Source organism: Erpetoichthys calabaricus, chromosome 3 (genome assembly GCF_900747795.2).
Source record: "Erpetoichthys calabaricus chromosome 3, fErpCal1.3, whole genome shotgun sequence".
NCBI lineage: Eukaryota > Metazoa > Chordata > Cladistia > Polypteriformes > Polypteridae > Erpetoichthys > Erpetoichthys calabaricus.
This window is the reverse complement of record NC_041396.2, coordinates 124,443,894-124,458,613: the sequence shown is the minus strand read 5'-3', so window position 1 is coordinate 124,458,613 and position 14,720 is coordinate 124,443,894.

Sequence of the window (14,720 nt, the reverse complement as noted above, 5' to 3'; positions counted from 1 at the left end):
ACTTCATCAATAAATAAACAAACAAACAAACAAGTTTGGAAACTGAAAAATATATATACAAAACTGCACAGTCTAGCACAAATAACTTCAGAAAGGCAGAAAGCACTTCATGCTATACAGGAATAGCATTTATCACATTAGTGCCCACCAAAACAATTTTTTTTTTATTTATCACGGACGAGCCGCCACAAATGTAACCAATGAACTGACACATTACCTATGACATAGAATAAAATTTCACTGGTGGAATCCACATTAAACACCTCCCAATAAATTTTAATAACCAATGGGTCCAATTAAACAATTATATTTATCCCTGCTGTTACAATATTTCAAAGTAATGATTTGTAAACACTCACTCTTTTTTATTAATTATTTGAATGCAACTACCATGTAAGCACTCCACACAATCATGGATAGGAAACAACAAAACAAACAAACAAAAATAATAATAATAAAACATATTTATTAAACGTGCCATTCAAGGGATATTATCATAGTTTAACTTAACGCAATTAATTTGTCTGAGTTACAGCACAGGTAAGGTTCACACATAGAAATCAACAATAAATATATATGTATATATTGTAATAAAGAACACAAACAGTCATAAAGGTTTGGGGTTTCCAGCCCGTATAATGTAAAGTAATTATGATCAGTGTTTTTTCCAAAGTTACAACAGACAAAGATGGTAGAGACAGGCAGACAATTTATGGGGTGGGACTGGAAGCAGGCAGACCAAATGCCTGGAAGGAACCGTGGTGGTTGATTGGAGTAATGACGTCATCAGAAGTGGACCAGAGGGAAGGAAGGGACCCGGAAGTGGCTGGGTTCTTTTAGCAAGTCCGGGTGAATTCATGGCAGTGGTGCTTGTCGCTACCAGATCTGCGTGCCTACCTGCTTTGCAGGCACATGCACACAAAGACAACCTAAGCCGTGCGTGAATGCGCAGAGCTTTACTATTACAACCCTACCCGATCTGCGTTTTTTTTTTTACTAATCCGATTTGTCTCTGCTTAATTAAAATTAATTTCACGACGCTGCCAGATTTGTTCTGCACATGTCTAATGTTTTAAGACACGTCAATCGTCAGGTTTGAATTGTAATTGCAAGTCATTTTTGTGTTACCATTTATCTCTATCTATAAGTGGACTTCTTACTGGAAAACATGGCAACTTTTGAATTTTATAACGTCTTGGAAGAATATTTGTTGCCTGAAAATTTTAACTCCATTCGAATGAAGAGGGAGCGAAATAAAATGCGACGTGTGTCTGTGAACTTTATAATGGATAGTATAGCTTTTTGAAAGTACATCGTATTGATGAAAAAGGCAATAAGTATTTTCATTTTTAGTTGCAATACGACATTCGTAATCTCGTGGTTTAAATGTGGAAGTCGCAACATTTTCCATATTTGGTTTATTTGACACGTTGACAGGCTGGGCACCTGCTGTTGTCATTTGTCATTAGCTTATCATTTAAGCTGTTGGTTTAGGAGGAGTACACACACATTTAACTGAATATAATGGAGAAGGCTTGCTCCTTAGAAGTAACTTATTTCTTCTTGCTGCAGTTAGAAATACAATGCCCCTTCATTGTATTTTTTTTCTTGACTCTACAGGATGCCTGATGGTAACCAGCCTTCCATGTGGCTAAACAGATGCCAGTGTACCCGAATTCCCAGACACAACTGGACATTCTTTTCTTCTACTTTTAAGATTTCCAATTCGAGATGATGTGCAGTTCATGTTAGATTTGCTGTTTCTGTAGGTAAGACAACTGAGGCTTTCAGTTTCAGAAGTAATTTGAATACATCATTTCACATGTGATACAAGTGGTTTCCACACATAGAAGTTAAGGAACATTGAGTAACAATCAACATCAGTTTTGCCCAATGCGTTTCAATGGGGAAAACAAGTGAATTTGAGATGTTGATGTTTACCTTGAGTAACACTTAGGAAACCATCCAAAGAGTTATTACCCATTAGAGAACTATGTATTACATCATTTGGAACAGTTTTACATCAGTATTTTCACGTGGGACTGAGATATGGTTGAATGTAACTTGACTTCACAATGGCGCGTTTCAAGAGCTGAAAAACACTCCAAGTGATAACAAGTGTTACGGATGGTTAATCTAGTAGAATCTGATCTACACAGTTAAATTCTGTTAGAATCCATCATTTCACATGTGATACAGTGGTTTCCACACATAGAAGTTAAGGAACATTGAGTAACAATCAACATCAGTTTTGCCCAATGCGTTTCAATGTGAATTTGAGATGTTGATGTTTACCTTGAGTAACACTTAGGAAACCATCCAAAGAGTTACTGAGATATAGTTGAATGTAACTTGAATATAGTTGAATGTAACTTGACTTCACAATGGTGCGTTTCAAGAGCTGAAAAACACTCCAAGTGATAACAAGTGTTACGGCTGGTTAATCTAGTAGAATCTGATCTACACAGTTAAATTCTGTTAGAATCCATCATTTCACATGTGATACAAGAGGTTTCCACACATAGAAGTTAAGGAACATTGAGTAACAATCAACATCAGTTTTGCCCAATGCGTTTCAATGTGAATTTGAGATGTTGATGTTTACCTTGAGTAACACTTAGGAAACCATCCAAAGTGTGACTGAGATATAGTTGAAGGTAACTTGACTTCACAATGGTGCGTTTCAAGAGCTGAAAAACACTCCAAGTGATAACAAGTGTTACGGCTGGTTAATCTAGTAGAATCTGATCTACACAGTTAAATTCTGTTAGAATCCATCATTTCACATGTGATACAAGTGGTTTCCACACATAGAAGTTAAGGAACATTGAGTAACAATCAACATCAGGTTTTGCCCAATGCGTTTCAAAGGGGGAAAACAAGTGAATTTGAGATGTTGATGTTTACCTTGAGTAACACTTAGGAAACCATCCAAAGAGTTATTACCCATTAGAGAACTATGTATTACATCATTTGGAACAGTTTTACATCAGTATTTTCACGTGGGACTGAGATATAGTTGAATGTAACTTGACTTCACAATGGTGCGTTTCAAGAGCTGGAAAACACTCCAAGTGATAACAAGTGTTACGGCTGGTTAATCTAGTAGAATCTGATCTACACAGTTAAATTCTGTTAGAATCCATCATTTCACATGTGATACAAGTGGTTTCCACACATAGAAGTTAAGGAACATTGAGTAACAATCAACATCAGTTTTGCCCAATGCGTTTCAATGGTGAAAACAAGTGAATTTGAGATGTTGATGTTTACCTTGAGTAACACTTAGGAAACCATACAAAGAGTTATTACCCATTAGAGAACTATGTATTACACCATTTGGAACAGTTTTACATCAGTATTTTGACGTGGGACTGAGATATAGTTGAATGCAACTTGACTTCACAATGGCGCGTTTCAAGAGCTGAAAAACACTCCAAGTGATAACAAGTGTTACGGCTGGTTAATCTAGTAGAATCTGATCTACAGAGTTAAATTCTGTTAGAATCCATCATTTCACATGTGATACAAGTGGTTTCCACACATAGAAGTTAAGGAACATTGCGTAACAATCAACATCAGTTTTGCCCCATGCGTTTCAATGGGGAAAACAAGTGAATTTGAGATGTTGATGTTTACCTTGAGTAACACTTAGGAAACTATCCAAAGAGTTATTACCCATTAGAGAACTATGTATTACATGATTTGGAACAGTTTTACATCAGTATTTTCACGTGGGACTGAGATATAGTTGAATGTAACTTGACTTCACAATGGCGCGTTTCAAGAGCTGAAAAACACTCCAAGTGATAACAAGTGTTACGGCAGGTTAATCTAGTAGAATCTGATCTACACAGTTAAATTCTGTTAGAATCCATCATTTCACATGTGATACAAGTGGTTTCCACACATAGAAGTTAAGGAACATTGAGTAACACTCAACATCAGTTTTGCCCAATGCGTTTCAATGGGGAAAACAAGTGAATTTGAGATGTTGATGTTTACCTTGAGTACCACTTAGGAAACCATCCAAAGAGTTATTACCCATTAGAGAACTATGTATTACATCATTTGGAACAGTTTTACATCAGTATTTTAACGTGGGACTGAGATATAGTTGAATGTAACTTGACTTCACAATGGCGCGTTTCAAGAGCTGAAAAACACTCCAAGTGATAACAAGTGTTACGGCTGGTTAATCTAGTAGAATCTGATCTGCACAGTTAAATTCTGTTAGAATCCATCATTTCACATGTGATACAAGTGGTTTCCACACATAGAAGTTAAGGAACATTGAGTAACAATCAACATCCGTTTTGCCCAATGCGTTTCAAAGGGGAAAACAAGTGAATTTGAGATGTTGATGTTTAGCTTGAGTAACACTTAGGAAACCATCCAAAGAGTTATTACCCATTAGAGAACTATGTATTACACCATTTGGAACAGTTTTACATCAGTATTTTCAGGGGACTGAGATATAGTTGAATGCAACTTGACTTCACAATGGCGCGTTTCAAGAGCTGAAAAACACTCCAAGTGATAACAAGTGTTACGGCTGGTTAATCTAGTAGAATCTGATCTACAGAGTTAAATTCTGTTAGAATCCATCATTTCACATGTGATACAAGTGGTTTCCACACATAGAAGTTAAGGAACATTGCGTAACAATCAACATCAGTTTTGCCCCATGCGTTTCAATGGGGAAAACAAGTGAATTTGAGATGTTGATGTTTACCTTGAGTACCACTTAGGAAACCATCCAAAGAGTTATTACCCATTAGAGAACTATGTATTACATCATTTGGAACAGTTTTACATCAGTATTTTAACGTGGGACTGAGATATAGTTGAATGTAACTTGACTTCACAATGGTGCGTTTCAAGAGCTGAAAAACACTCCAAGTGATAACAAGTGTTACGGCTGGTTAATCTAGTAGAATCTGATCTGCACAGTTAAATTCTGTTAGAATCCATCATTTCACATGTGATACAAGTGGTTTCCACACATAGAAGTTAAGGAACTTTGAGTAACAATCAACATCCGTTTTGCCCAATGCGTTTCAAAGGGGAAAACAAGTGAATTTGAGATGTTGATGTTTAGCTTGAGTAACACTTAGGAAACCATCCAAAGAGTTATTACCCATTAGAGAACTATGTATTACACCATTTGGAACAGTTTTACATCAGTATTTTCAGGGGACTGAGATATAGTTGAATGCAACTTGACTTCACAATGGCGCGTTTCAAGAGCTGAAAAACACTCCAAGTGATAACAAGTGTTACGGCTGGTTAATCTAGTAGAATCTGATCTACAGAGTTAAATTCTGTTAGAATCCATCATTTCACATGTGATACAAGTGGTTTCCACACATAGAAGTTAAGGAACATTGCGTAACAATCAACATCAGTTTTGCCCCATGCGTTTCAATGGGGAAAACAAGTGAATTTGAGATGTTGATGTTTACCTTGAGTAACACATAGGAAACCATCCAAAGAGTTATTACCCATTAGAGAACTATGTATTACATCATTTGGAACAGTTTTACATCAGTATTTTAACGTGGGACTGAGATATAGTTGAATGTAACTTGACTTCACAATGGTGCGTTTCAAGAGCTGAGAAACACTCCAAGTGATAACAAGTGTTACGGCTGGTTAATCTAGTAGAATCTGATCTACACAGTTAAATTCTGTTAGAATCCATCATTTCACATGTGATACAAGTGGTTTCCACTCATAGAAGTTAAGGAACATTGAGTAACACTCAACATCAGTTTTGCCCAATGCATTTCAATGGGGAAAACAAGTGAATTGAGATGTTGATGTTTACCTTGAGTAACTCTTAGGAAACCATCCAAAGAATTATTACCCATTAGAGAACTATGTATTACATCATTGGAACAGTTTTACATCAGTATTTTCAGGTGGGACTGAGATATAGTTGAATGTAACTTGACTTCACAATGGTGCATTTCAAGAGCTGAAAAACACTCCAAGTAATAACAAGTGTTACGGCTTGTTAATCTAGTAGAATCTGATCTGCACAGTTAAATTCTGTTAGAATCCATCATTTCACATGTGATACAAGTGGTTTCCACACATAGAAGTTAAGGAACATTGAGTAACAATCAACATGAGTTTTGCCCAATGCGTTTCAAAGGGGAAAACAAGTGAATTTGAGATGTTAATGTTTACCTTGAGTAACACTTAGGTAACCATCCAAAGAGTTATTACCCATTAGAGAACTATGTATTACATCATTTGGAACAGTTTTACATCAGTATTTTCAGGTGGGACTGAGATATAGTTGAATGTAAGTTGACTTCACAATGGTGCGTTTCAAGAGCTGAAAAACACTCCAAGTGATAACAAGTGTTACGGCTGGTTAACCTAGTAGAATCTGATCTACAGAGTTAAATTCTGTTAGAATCCATCATTTCACATGTGATACAAGTGGATTCCACACATAGAAGTTAAGGAACATTGAGTAACAGTCAACATCAGTTTTGCCCAATGCGTTTCAAAGGGGAAAACAAGTGATTTTGAGATGTTGATGTTTACCTTGAGTAACACTTAGGAAACCATCCAAACGGTTATTACCCATTAGAGAACTATGTATTACATCATTTGGAACAGTTTTACATCAGTATTTTCACGTGGGACTGAGATATAGTTGAATGTACCTTGACTTCACAATGGTGCGTTTCAAGAGCTGAAATACACTCCAAGTGATAACAAGTGTTACGGCTGGTTAATCTAGTAGAATCTGATCTACACAGTTAAATTCTGTTAGAATCCATCATTTCACATGTGATACAAGTGGTTTCCACACATAGAAGTTAAGGAACATTGAGTAACACTCAACATCAGTTTTGCCCAATGCGTTTCAATGGGGAAAACAAGTGAATTTGAGATGTTGATGTGTACCTTGAGTAACACTTAGGAAACCATCCAACCAGTTATTACCCATTAGAGAACTATGTATTACATCATTTAGAACAGTTTTACATCAGTGTTTTCACGTGGGACTGAGATATAGTTGAATGTAACTTGACTTCACAATGGCGCGTTTCAAGAGCTGAAAAACACTCCAAGTGATAACAAGTGTTACGGCTGGTTAATCTAGTAGAATCTGATCTGCACAGTTAAATTCTGTTAGAATCCATCATTTCACATGTGATACAAGTGGTTTCCACACATAGAAGTTAAGGAACTTTGAGTAACAATCAACATCCGTTTTGCCCAATGCGTTTCAAAGGGGAAAACAAGTGAATTTGAGATGTTGATGTTTAGCTTGAGTAACACTTAGGAAACCATCCAAAGAGTTATTACCCATTAGAGAACTATGTATTACACCATTTGGAACAGTTTTACATCAGTATTTTCAGGGGACTGAGATATAGTTGAATGCAACTTGACTTCACAATGGCGCGTTTCAAGAGCTGAAAAACACTCCAAGTGATAACAAGTGTTACGGCTGGTTAATCTAGTAGAATCTGATCTACAGAGTTAAATTCTGTTAGAATCCATCATTTCACATGTGATACAAGTGGTTTCCACACATAGAAGTTAAGGAACATTGCGTAACAATCAACATCAGTTTTGCCCCATGCGTTTCAATGGGGAAAACAAGTGAATTTGAGATGTTGATGTTTACCTCGAGTAACACTTAGGAAACCATCCAAAGAGTTATTAACCATTAGAGAACTATGTATTACATCATTTAGAACAGTTTTACATCAGTAGTTTCACGTGGGACTGAGATATAGTTGAATGTAACTTGACTTCACAATGGTGCGTTTCAAGAGCTGAAAAACACTCCAAGTGATAACAAGTGTTACGGCTGGTTAATCTAGTAGAATCTGATCTACACAGTTAAATTCTGTTAGAATCCATCATTTCACATGTGATCCAAGTGGTTTCCACACATAGAAGTTAAGGAACATTGAATAACATTCAACATCAGTTTTGCCCAATACGTTTCAATGGGGAAATCAAGTGAATTTGAGATGTTGATGTTTACCTTGAGTAACACTTAGGAAACCATCCAAACAGTTATTACCCATTAGAGAACTATGTACTACATCATTTGGAACAGTATTACATCAGTATTTTCAGGTGGGACTGAGATATAGTTGAATGTAACGTGACTTCACAATGGTGCGTTTCAAGAGCTGAAAAACACTCCAAGTGTTAACAAGTGTTACGGCTGGTTAATCTAGTAGAATCTGATCTACACAGTTAAATTCTGTTAGAATCCATCATTTCACATGTGATACAAGTGGTTTCCACACATAGAAGTTAAGGAACATTGAGTAACACTCAACATCAGTTTTGCCCAATGCATTTCAATGGGGAAAACAAGTGAATTTGAGATGTTGATGTTTACCTTGAGTAACACTTAGGAAACCATCCAAAGAATTATTACCCATTAGAGAACTATGTATTACATCATTTGGAACAGTTTTACATCACTATTTTCACGTGGGACTGAGATATAGTTGAATGCAACTTGACTTCACAATGGCGCGTTTCAAGAGCTGAAAAACACTCCAAGTGATAACAAGTGTTACGGCTGGTTAATCTAGTAGAATCTGATGTACACAGTTAAATTCTGTTAGAATCCATCATTTCACATGTGATACAAGTGGTTTCCACACATAGAAGTTAAGGAACATTGCGTAACAATCAACATCAGTTTTGCCCATGCGTTTCAATGGGGAAAACAACTGAATTTGAGATGTTGATGTTTACCATGAGTAACACTTAGGAAACCATACAAAGAGTTATTACCCATTAGTGAACTATGTATAACATCATTTGGAACAGTTTTAAATCAGTATTTTCACGTGGGACTGAGATATAGTTGAATGTAACTTGACTTCACAATGGCGCGTTTCAAGAGCTGAAAAACACTCCAAGTGATAACATGTGTTACGGCTGGTTAATCTAGTAGAATGTGATCTACACAGTTAAATTCTGTTAGAATCCATCATTTCACATGTGATACAAGTGGTTTCCACACATAGAAGTTAAAGAACATTGAGTAACAATCAACATTAGTTTTGCCCAATGCGTTTCAAGGGGGAAAACAAGTGAATTTGAGATGTTGATGTTTACCTTGAGTAACACATAGGAAACCATCCAAAGAGTTATTACCCATTAGAGAACTATGTATTACATCATTTGGAACAGTTTTACATCAGTATTTTCACGTGGGACTGAGATATAGTTGAATATAACTTGACTTCACAATGGCGCGTTTCAAGAGCTCAAAAACACTCCAAGTGATAACAAGTGTTACGGATGGTTCATCTAGTAGAATCTGATCTACAGAGTTAAATTCTGTTAGAATCCATCATTTCACATGTGATACAAGTGGTTTCCACACATAGAAGTTAAGGAACATTGCGTAACAATCAACATCAGTTTTGCCCCATGCGTTTCAATGGGGAAAACAAGTGAATTTGAGATGTTGATGTTTACCTTGAGTAACACATAGGAAACCATCCAAAGAGTTATTACCCATTAGAGAACTATGTATTACATCATTTGGAACAGTTTTACATCAGTATTTTCACGTGGGACTGAGATACAGTTGAATGTAACTTGACTTCACAATGGCGCGTTTCAAGAGCTGAAAAACACTCCAAGTGATAACAAGTGTTACGGCTGGGTAATCTAGTAGAATCTGATCTACACAGTTAAATTCTGTTAGAATCCATCATTTCTCATGTGATACAAGTGGTTTCCACACATAGAAGTTAAGGAACATTGAATAACAATCAACATCAGTTTTGCCCAATGCGTTTCAATGGGGAAAACAAGTGAATTTGAGATGTTGATGTTTACCTTGAGTAACACTTAGGAAACCATCCAAACAGTTATTACCCATTAGAGAACTATGTATTACATCCTTTGGAACAGTTTTACATCAGTATTTTCAGGTGGGACTGAGATATAGTTGAATGTAACTTGACTTCACAATGGTGCGATTCAAGAGCTGAAAAACACTACAAGTGATAACAAGTGTTACGTCTGGTTAATCTAGTAGAATCTGATCTACACAGTTAAATTCTGTTAGAATCCATCATTTCACATGTGATACAAGTGGTTTCCACACATAGAAGTTAAGGAACATTGAGTAACACTCAACATCAGTTTTGCCCAATGCGTTTCAAAGGGGAAAACAAGTGAATTTGAGATGTTAATGTTTACCTTGAGTAACACTTAGGAAACCATCCAAAGAGTTATTACCCATTAGAGAACTGTGTATTACATCATTTGGAACAGGTTTACATCAGTATTTTCAGGGGTCACTGAGTTACAGTTGAATGTAACTTGACTTCACAATGGCGCGTTTCAAGAGCTGAAAAACACTCCAAGTGATAACAAGTGTTACGGCTGTTTAATCTAGTAGAATCTGATCTACACAGTTAAATTCTGTTAGAATCCATCATTTCACATGAGATACAAGTGGTTTCCACACATAGAAGTTAAGGAACATTGAGTAACACTCAACATCAGTTTTGCCCAATGCGTTTCAATGGGGAAAACAAGTGAATTTGAGATGTTGATGTTTACCTTGAGTAACACTTAGGAAACCATCCAAACAGTTATTACCCATTAGAGAACTATGTATTATATCATTTGGAACAGTTTTACATCAGTATTTTCAGGTGGGACTGAGATATAGTTGAATGTAACTTGACTTCACAATGGTGCGTTTCAAGAGCTGAAAAACACTCCAAGTGATAACAAATGTTACGGCTGGTTAATCTAGTAGAATGTGATCTACACAGTTAAATTCTGTTAGAATCCATCATTTCACATGTGATACAAGTGGTTTCCACACATAGAAGTTAAGTAACATTGAGTAACAATCAACATCAGTTTTGCCCAATGCATTTCAATGGGGAAAACAAGTGAATTTGAGAGGTTGATGTTTACCTTGAGTAACACTTAGGAAACCATCCAAAGAGTTATAACCCATTAGAGAACTATGTATTACATCATTTGGAACAGGTTTACATCAGTATTTTCATGTGGGACTGAGATATAGTTGAATGTAACTTGACTTCACAATGGCGCGTTTCAAGAGCTGAAAAACACTGCAAGTGATAACAAGTGTTACGGCTGGTTAATCTAGTAGAATGTGATCTACACAGTTAAATTCTGTTAGAATCCATCATTTCACATGTGATACAAGTGGTTTCCACACATAGAAGTTAAGGAACATTGAGTAACACTCAACATCAGTTTTGCCCAATGCGTTTCAATGGGGAAAACAAGTGAATTTGAGATGTTGATGTTTACCTTGAGTAACACTTAGGAAACCATCAAAAGAGTTATTACCCATTAGAGAACTATGTATTACATCATTTGGAACAGTTTTACATCAGTATTTTCACGTGGGACTGAGATATAGTTGAATGTAACTTGACTTCACAATGGTGCGTTTCAAGAGCTGCAAAAACACTCCAAGTGATAACAAGTGTTACGGCTGGTTAATCTAGTAGAATCTGATCTACAGAGTTAAATTCTGTTAGAATCCATCATTTCACATGTGATACAAGTGCTTTCCACACATAGAAGTTAAGGAACATTGCGTAACAATCAACATCAGTTTTGCCCCATGCGTTTCAATGGGGAAAACAAGTGAATTTGAGATGTTGATGTTTACCTTGAGTAACACATAGGAAACCATCCAAAGAGTTATTACCCATTAGAGAACTATGTATTACATCATTTGGAACAGTTTTACATCAGTATTTTCATGTGGGACTGAGATATAGTTGAATGTAACTTGACTTCACAATGGTGCGATTCAAGAGCTGAAAAACACTACAAGTGATAACAAGTGTTACGTCTGGTTAATCTAGTAGAATCTGATCTACACAGTTAAATTCTGTTAGAATCTATCATTTCACATGTGATACAAGTGGTTTCCACACATAGAAGTTAAGGAACATTGAGTAACACTCAACATCAGTTTTGCCCAATGCGTTTCAAAGGGGAAAACAAGTGAATTTGAGATGTTAATGTTTACCTTGAGTAACACTTAGGAAACCATCCAAAGAGTTATTACCCATTAGAGAACTATGTATTACACCATTTGGAACAGTTTTACATCAGTATTTTCAGGGGTCACTGAGTTATAGTTGAATGTAACTTGACTTCACAATGGCGCGTTTCAAGAGCTGAAAAACACTCCAAGTGATAACAAGTGTTACGGCTGGTTAATCTAGTAGAATCTGATCTACACAGTTAAATTCTGTTAGAATCCATCATTTCACATGTGATACAAGTGGTTTCCACACATAGAAGTTAAGGAACATTGAGTAACACTCAACATCAGTTTTGCCCAATGCATTTCAATGGGGAAAACAAGTGAATTTGAGATGTTGATGTTTACCTTGAGTAACACATAGGAAACCATCCAAAGAGTTATTACCCATTAGAGAACTATGTATTACATCATTTGGAACAGTTTACATCAGTATTTTCATGTGGGACTGAGATATAGTTGAATGTAACTTGACTTCACAATGGCGCGTTTCAAGAGCTGAAAAACACTCAAAGTGATAACAAGTGTTACGGCTGGTTAATCTAGTAGAATGTGATCTACACAGTTAAATTCTGTTAGAATCCATCATTTCACATGTGATACAAGTGGTTTCCACACATAGAAGTTAAGGAACATTGAGTAACATCAACATCAGTTTTGCCCAATGCGTTTCAAAGGGGAAAACAAGTGAATTTGAGATGTTGATGTTTACCTTGAGTAACACTTAGGAAACCATCCAAAGAGTTATTACCCATTAGAGAACTATGTATTACATCATTTGGAACAGTTTTACATCAGTATTTTCAGTGGGACTGAGATATAGTTGAATGTAACTTGACTTCACAATGGTGCGTTTCAAGAGCTGAAAAACAGTCCAAGTGATAACAAGTGTTACGGCTGGTTAATCTAGTAGAATCTCATCTACACAGTTAAATTCTGTTAGAATCCATCATTTCACATGTGATGCAAGTGATTTCCACACATAGAAGTTATGGAACATTGAGTAACATTCAACATCAGTTTTGCCCATGCGTTTCAATGGGGAAAACAAGTGATTTGAGATGTTGATGTTTACCTTGAGTAACACATAGGAAACCATCCAAAGAGTTATAACCCATTAGAGAACTATGTATTACATCATTTGGAACAGTTTTACATCAGTATTTTCACGTGGGACTGAGATATAGTTGAATGTAACTTGACTTCACAATGGTGAGTTTCAAGAGCTGAAAAACACTCCAAGTGATAACAAGTGTTACGGCTGGGTAATCTAGTAGAATCTGATCTACACAGTTAAATTCTGTTAGAATCCATCATTTCACATGTGATACAAGTGGTTTCCACACATAAAAGTTAAGGAACATTGCGTAACAATCAACATCAGTTTTGCCCAATGCGTTTCAAAGGGGGAAAACAAGTGAATTTGAGATGTTGATGTTTACCTTGAGTAAAACTTAGGAAACCATCCAAAGAGTTATTACCCATTAGAGAACTATGTATTACATCATTTGGAACAGTTTTACATCAGTATTTTCACGTGGGACTGAGATATAGTTGAATGTAACTTGACTTCACAATGGCGCGTTTCAAGAGCTGAAAAACACTCCAAGTGATAACAAGTGTTACGGCTGGTTAATCTAGTAGAATCTGATCTACACAGTTAAATTCTGTTAGAATCCATCATTTCACATGTGATACAAGTGGTTTCCACACATAGAAGTTAAGGAACATTGAGTAACACTCAACATCAGTTTTGCCCAATGCGTTTCAATGGGGAAAACAAGTGAATTTGAGATGTTGATGTTTACCTTGAGTAACACATAGGAAACCATCCAAAGAGTTATTACCCATTAGAGAACTATGTATTACATCATTTGGAACAGTTTAACATCAGTATTTTCACGTGGGACTGAGATATAGTTGAATGTAACTTGACTTCACAATGGTGAGTTTCAAGAGCTGAAAAACACTCCAAGTGATAACAAGTGTTACGGCTGGTTAATCTAATAGAATCTGATCTACACAGTTAAATTCTGTTAGAATCCATCATTTCACATGTGATACAAGTGGTTTCCACACATAGAAGTTAAGGAACATTGCGTAACAATCAACATCAGTTTTGCCCAATGCATTTCAATGGGGAAAACAAGTGAATTTGAGATGTTGATGTTTACCTTGAGTAAACATTAGGAAACCATCCAAAGAGTTATTACTCATTAGAGAACTATGTATTACATCATTTGGAACAGTTTTACATCAGTATTTTCACGTGGGACTGAGATATAGTTGAATGTAACTTGACTTCACAATGGCGCGTTTCAAGAGCTGAAAAACACTCCAAGTGATAACAAGTGTTACGGCTGGGTTAATCTAGTAGAATCTGATCTACACAGTTAAATTCTGTTAGAATCCATCATTTCACATGTGATACAAGTGGTTTCCACACATAGAAGTTAAGGAACATTGAGTAACACTCAACATCAGTTTTGCCCAATGCGTTTCAATGGGGAAAACAAGTGAATTTGAGATGTTGATGTTTACCTTGAGTAACACTTAGGAAACCATCCAAAGAGTTATTACCCATTAGAGAACTATGTATTATATCATTTGGAACAGTTTTACATCAGTATTTTCACGTGGGACTGAGATATAG